General features: G+C 35.7%; 2 non-coding genes across 2 annotated transcripts; both read left to right on the top strand.

The window, feature by feature from the left end:
• Positions 1-788: 788 nt before the first annotated feature.
• Positions 789-870, top strand: Trnas-aga (transfer RNA serine (anticodon AGA)). Its single transcript has one exon. It is a non-coding gene; the product is annotated as a tRNA-Ser (tRNA).
• A 2,515-nt stretch (positions 871-3,385) lies between these two features.
• Positions 3,386-3,467, top strand: Trnas-aga (transfer RNA serine (anticodon AGA)). Its single transcript has one exon. It is a non-coding gene; the product is annotated as a tRNA-Ser (tRNA).
• The last annotated feature ends 3,955 nt before the right edge of the window (positions 3,468-7,422 follow it).

The following is a 7,422-nucleotide window of genomic DNA, read 5'->3' as shown; positions in this document are numbered from 1 at the left end:
AACGAAACCACTCCGACTTATTAAAAACAACATCTAGATCTTTGAATAAGCCTTTTGTTTTCTTCAGGCGTTAAAGTATAATTAGAGAGAGATTTGGCTGTTATATCTAGCAAATCAAATAACTATATAGCCTATCTTTCATCGGGTGGATATTTTAACATGGTAGAAAGTATATATTAATATGTAATAGGTCTACTCTTTGATTCAAACCCAGACTTTTCCGACCAGGAAACTCTTTGTAAATAATGGTTCAAATTTTGGTACAAACTTTCGGGGAAGGGCTAAGTCAAGTAAATCGACCCCAGTGTTCAACTGGTACTCATTTTATCGATCCCAAAAAGCAAATGAATAAAAAACAAAAATGATGAAAAACAAATTTGACCCAGACAGAATTTGAACTCAGCAACCTATGTCGGACGAAATGCCACGGAGTATTTCGTCCGACATTCTAACGATTCTGCCAGCACGCCATTTTATTTGTTTCTGTAAATAATCCTTTCTACTATAGGGACAAGGCCGTGAAATTTTGGTGGGAGAGGACGAGTCGATTACATCGACCCCAGTATTTCACTGGTACTTAATTCATCGACGGATGAAAGGCAAAATCGACTCCAGCGGAGTTTGAACTCGAAAAGTATAGACGGACAAAATACCGCTAAGCATTTCGCCCGGCCTGCTAACAATCTCTATGCATCCAAACGCTGGAAAACAACCAGAATTATTGAAAAGAGATCTAATGTGCATAGTTTTACTATTATTAGACATAACAAGCCAGTTATACGCCAGCAGTCGTCGTGGCCGAGTGGTTAAGGCGATGGACTAGAAATCCATTGGGGTCTCCCCGCATAGGTTCGAATCCTATCGACGACGCTCATAAATCATTTTTTTTTTTTTGCAGAAGAAAACTATCCTCTACCAACATAAGGCATTTCAGGAAGATTCATTCAAAACTTGTAACATCGTGTATTACAGATGTTTATCAATTGAACATTGGATGACTGAAAAGCAAATTTGAACTCAGAACAAAATGGAACCATACTAGATAACACATGACGTGGTCCATCAATTTACCAATTCTACCATCGTCAATTCGGCATGTAATTTAATATTGGAACCACCCAACAAGTAAGCTCTCTCTCTATTCCGAGGAGACACAGCATGTCGACACACCACTGTCCTAGAATCCCTTGCACCAACGAACCGGTTGTGTTATGATCATACTATCATCGTAAAAGGAAGAAGTCGACCCCATGAGACGTACACAACAACGATTAGCATATTTGCGGAAACTATTGAGTATATGTATGCAAATCATTGTTTCTGATCTCTCTGTACACCGTGCGATTGACGAGTTTTAAATATATATTTATTATATTATATATACACTGTGTCATGTATCTATTGTATTATATACACACGATACATTATATATATATATATATATATATATATATATATATATATATATATATATATATATATATATATATATATATATACATATATATATATATATATATATATATATATATATATACATATACATATATGTGTATATATACATATACACTTATATATTTATATATATATATATATATATATATATATATATATATATATATATATAGGCAAAAAGAAAGTGGAGGGGATACAAAAATGACTGTAGGATATCGTGGCTTCATAGCAGAAACGGCCGTAAGGAAACTTTTACTCTTTTATGTATTACTGGTATATACGTGTGTAGCACACAGTTTTTGCATGTGTATCTATTCTTATAATACTTCCTTTTGTTTTGGAATAAATAGACATAATTGAATGTCTACCGGTTGATGTATGTCATTTTTGTAGCCACTCCATTTTTTTTTCGGTATAAATTAAGGGTAAATCACTTTTTACCCCCGCCAATATATGACACTCGATTGCGAGATTGCCACGATCAACGGGACAGCTTGCTCGTGAAATTAACGTACAAATGGCAACCACTCCACAGACACGTGTATCCCTAACGTAGTTCTTAGGGATATTCAGCGTGACACGCAGTGTGACAAGGACGGCCCTTTGAAATACAGGTACTACTCACTTTTGCCAGATGTGTGGACTGGAGCAACGTGAAATAAAGTGTCTTACTTAAGGACAAAACGCGGCCCTAACCCCTAAGCCAACACTTTCACATCTATTACACTGTACTACGCTATATATATATATATATATATGTGCCCCTACCACAGTCATATTTAGTTTGCAGTAAACCATCCTCAGTTATTTTCCATCTGCCATATTGTTACAAGACATTACTACACGAGCATTATATTCGTGCTTCTCAATCTTGCAAATACCAGCTTCTCTCACTCCATATTCATTAGTGAGATATTTTTTGCTCTCTGATTTCTCATTTGTTTTTATTAATTAGAAGAGAAAATGTAAGCTGCATCCACATAATTTTTAAAACCATTTTAATTGTATTAAGCGTAACATTTCGTTCGTCAGTTTTTTTTGGTTTGTTTTGTTTTGTTTTGTTTTGTTTTGTAATCCTCACAGGGGGTCGTTAAGGGACCGGTATCCCACTGCTCCACTTCTCCGCCACCGGCCTATGAGAAAACACGGCTTTTCGCTAATGAGTAATATGGCGATTTAGCGCAAAATTAATTTTGTCGTTTCTCATTATTTATGAATAACAAGTTCAGCGGGATTAGCAGAAATCAGAAGAACTGTCGTCGTCATCATCATCACAACCGTCATCACAATCATCAATGTAATCACCACCACCACCACCACCACCATCACCACCACCACCACCACCGCCGCCGCCACCACCACCACCACTACCATCACCAGCACCACCACCACCACCACCGCCGCCGCCACCACCACCACCACCAATGACATAACCAGAACTATAAAGTGCAAGTCACCGCATACAAACACGCACACGAAACCTCAATCACTACAAATACAAATACAATCACACCACCACCACCACCACCACCACCACCATCTGCACCACCAGCACCACCACCGCCACCGCCACTACCAAAACCACCACCACCACCACAACCACCATCACGACCACCACCAACAGCACCATCACTTTGACATAAACTACAACTCACCAGAAATACGCGCACGCTGATACACACACTCATACAGACATACGCACACACCACTCGCCCGCACGCCCGCACGCCCGCACGCCCGCACGCACGCCCGCACGCCCGCACGCCCACACGCACGCACGCACGCACGCACGCACGCACGCACGCACGCACGCACGCACACACGATTTGTTCGATTGAATTCTTCCAGGAAGTGCTCCAGTATGACCACACAGTGATGATCGAAACGAGTGAAAGATAAAAGGTAAAAGATAGACGTAGTTTTTCAGAGCGTCGTCGTGGCCGAGTGGTTAAGGCGATGGACTAGAAATCCATTGGGGTCTCCCCGCGTAGGTTCGAATCCTCTCGACGACGTTACTCAATATTTTTTTTATGGAAACTATAACTTCATATGCTCCTTCCCACTCATAAGAAAAAGATCTCTCATAATAATAATGGTTTCAAATTTCGCCACAAGGGAAGCCATTTTGGGGGAGGGATGAATTGATTACATCGACCCCCGATGATCAATTTCAAGGAATGTCCAGTTCAAGGAATTGCTCCATTGTTTCCATCACAGATTTGTTGACGGTGTAGGCTCAATCCCTTGTGTGATTATACTCCGTCCAGTCGGCCCAATGTAGTTTCCCAAACATTCACGGCATGTTATTAGAAAGTTTAAGAGTCCTAGGGCTACAGATAAAGTTTCCTTTTACGTTGCGTGTTTATCCATTTGAAAATTTGAATTCCGAACCTTCAGTTTAACAGAAACGGATGTTACAATTTTCTCTTTTGCATTTTGTAATCACGGGGCTGGGGATTTGTTTGTGATATTTTGCTCCAGCTGAACTGTATTACAGTACTTTAGGTTGTTTGTTGTTTGGGATGATTTGTCGATTTTCAAGAATTTTTATTTAATTTTTTTTTTTAATCGTATATAGAAAAAGGAGATTAAAGGAGATAAAATATTTTGACATTACTGGGGTTTGATGTGGAGACATTAGGTAAAATTTCTGTCAGTTTTAGATTTTATTTTCCTTAGATCTTGAAAATCTATACCTGTTGCCATCTCTGATGCTTTAATAATTAAAAGAAATGGGAAGGCTTTTTGCACAAATGTATTTCTCAATTTGTTCAGTATTTGATCACGTTTAATCGGAATCTCTGGATAGTATTGTACATACTTTTCTTTGCTAAATTGCATGGAATGATATTTTATTTGTGTATTTATAGCGACAAGATATAGAGAAAAAATAATGGTTGGAATCTATGGGCTTCGAGTAAATATCGGTTTCTATTTTCCCATCTATTTTCATAATTAAAATATCCAGAAAAAGCAGTTCCTTCTGGCAACATTCCGTTGTGAACTGAATATTTTTATTTATATCATTGATTAGATTTTGAAATTCTGTAAGTTTGTCAAGGTTTTCCTGTCAAAAGACGAAACCATCATCGAAAAACTCTTCCAGTTTTTCTTTTTAAAATCTGTGGAATGCATTTCCAAATGCTAGAAGTGATTGATTACAAATCTTGTTTTATGCTATCCTGTTACTAAATTGGCGTATATGGAGGCTACTATGGTGGCCACCCATGAACCAATCGACAACAATGCCATAAGTGGATAAAGAAAATAATATTTTTTCGAAAACTCAGATTATGTGACGGGCTTAATTTTTGATGGATTACTATTTTTTAAAATTTTTTGATGAGAAATAAAGTCGAAATACATAAAAAGCATTATGTCATATATTATGGTTCGTATATCAAAATAATAAAAAAAAAGGCTGGTTTTATTACATACCAGGCATTTCAACCTGTTTCTTTTTATTGATTTTCCCCATAACTTTTGATTTCTATGGAACTTTCCTCCTGTTTTAATCATATATAAATACAGATAAATATATATGTATACCCATGTATCCATCCATCCAAACATACATATCATTTGCTTCCTGTGTACATTACGATGCTTTTTAAAAATTTTTGTTTGTATTTGCTATTTCTGCCTTGGATGACTCAACCAAACATGGAACATCATAATTTGTTGATCATCATTTCCGCTACGTTTGCTCTGCATATTATAAAAAGTAATACTAATAAATACACTAGTAACCTGACCACTATAAGGGGAGTTGAGTGGATGATATGTAATATATGGAGATCTAAACTCACCAGCTACAGTCGTACATATAACTGTACACACGAGATAAATTCTGATATCATATTATATGATATATACCATTATATGATATATGATATATGATATATGATATATGATATATATATACATATATATATATATATATATATATATATATATATATATATATATATATATATATATATATATATATATATATATATATATATATATATATATATATATATATATATATCTTAATAGTAATGGTAAGACAACAAAAGAATGAAAGAGACCTCGATATTATGTAAATAGAGGAAATTATTTCTAATATAATAAGTCACTTCTTTCAGTTTCCGTCTACCAAATCCACTCACAAGGCTTTGGTCGGCCCGATGCTACAGTAGAAGACACTTGCCCAAGGTGCTACGCAGTGGGATTGGACCCGGAATCATGTGGTTGGTAGGCAAGCTACGTACCACACAGCCACTCCTTCGCCTATTTATGTGTATGTGTGCACGCGCGTGCACACACACACACACACACATGTACACGAACGCACACACGCATGCGCACACGCAAGCCTCCACCGCACAAACTCATATACAAGACAGAAATGTTAATCACCCAAACATGCAACAGATAGAAACAAAGAATGGATAGCTTTCAAATTAGGAGAATCACCAAAGTGAAACAAGACAGTCAGTGCCAAAAACCATATCTCGTTGAAATGCCTTGCACAAGCGATGACAGTCTCACATGCACACACACACACACACACACACACACACACACACACGCACGCACGCACGCACGCACGCACGCACGGACTCACGCACGCACGCACGCACCCACGCATTCACATACGGCTCATGCATCCACACGCACATATATATACACATGTGCATACATACATACATACATACATACATATATATATATATATATATATATATATATATATATATATATATATATATATATATATATATATATATATATACCATCATATACATATTGACATACATAAATGCACACACACACATACACGTATATATAAATAATGAGAGGTTAGCCATAAATATATACACAAATATATATATATATATATATACGTATGTATATATATATATATATATATATATATATATATATATATATATATATATATATATACGTATGTATATATATATATATATATATATATATATATATATATATATATATATATATATATATACGTACATACACACAGGAATGCACTTATATAATCTTATACCTATGAATATGAATATACGGATATATATATATGGATATATGTATATATATATATGTTCGTGTTTGTGTGTGTCTGTCTGTAAATATGTATACGTATATATGTATATCTATAAGTAAGTATATATGTACGTGTGTGTGTGTGTCGTGTGTATGCGTAGTGTATGCGTCTATGAGTGCGTGTGGGAGTATGCATGGAATTTGCTCTCAACCCAATCGGCTCATACAAATAAGGTCCGTTACTTTTGTATGTGAATTGCCAAGGGAAAAGAAACAGCGAACATAAATAAATAAATACAAACATAACAGAAAATATTAATATGATACGAAAGGGCCGGTTGTGTTACATTGTCTTTCATGGCGGCAAGCAGGAAATAGTTTTGGCACGAAAGGTATGGCCCCGTCTCTCCCTCATGCCCCAACACAATTGCATATATTCCAGAACACACGCACACACACGCTAATCGCCGTCCCGTGCCTGCATACATGTAGGCGTCTGTGTGCGTATGTGTATGTATGTATGTATGTGTGTGTGTGTGTGTGTGTGTGTGTGTGATTACGCATACACGCATACATGTACGTATAACCTGCATGCTTGTAGGCCAGTTAAATTATATTAGTATTAATCACTAGTTAAATGCACTGATTCTTTGTAAATATTACAAAAGGGTTACGTATTTGGTACGTCTGTGTGTATACATACATAATACATACATACATATATATATATATGTATATATACATACATACATACATACATACATACATACATATATATATATATATATATATATATATATATATATATATATATATATATATATATATATATATATATATACACATCTACTTACATACACACACACACATATGTATATACGCAGTCAGCAATACCACTACCAGCAGCTGCAATAA

The sequence above is a fragment of the Octopus bimaculoides genome, chromosome 10 (genome assembly GCF_046866305.1).
Source record: "Octopus bimaculoides isolate indiv1 chromosome 10, ASM4686630v1, whole genome shotgun sequence".
Classification (NCBI taxonomy): domain Eukaryota; kingdom Metazoa; phylum Mollusca; class Cephalopoda; order Octopoda; family Octopodidae; genus Octopus; species Octopus bimaculoides.
Note: the sequence above shows the minus strand (reverse complement) of the source record. Positions and strands in the feature narration are given on the sequence as shown.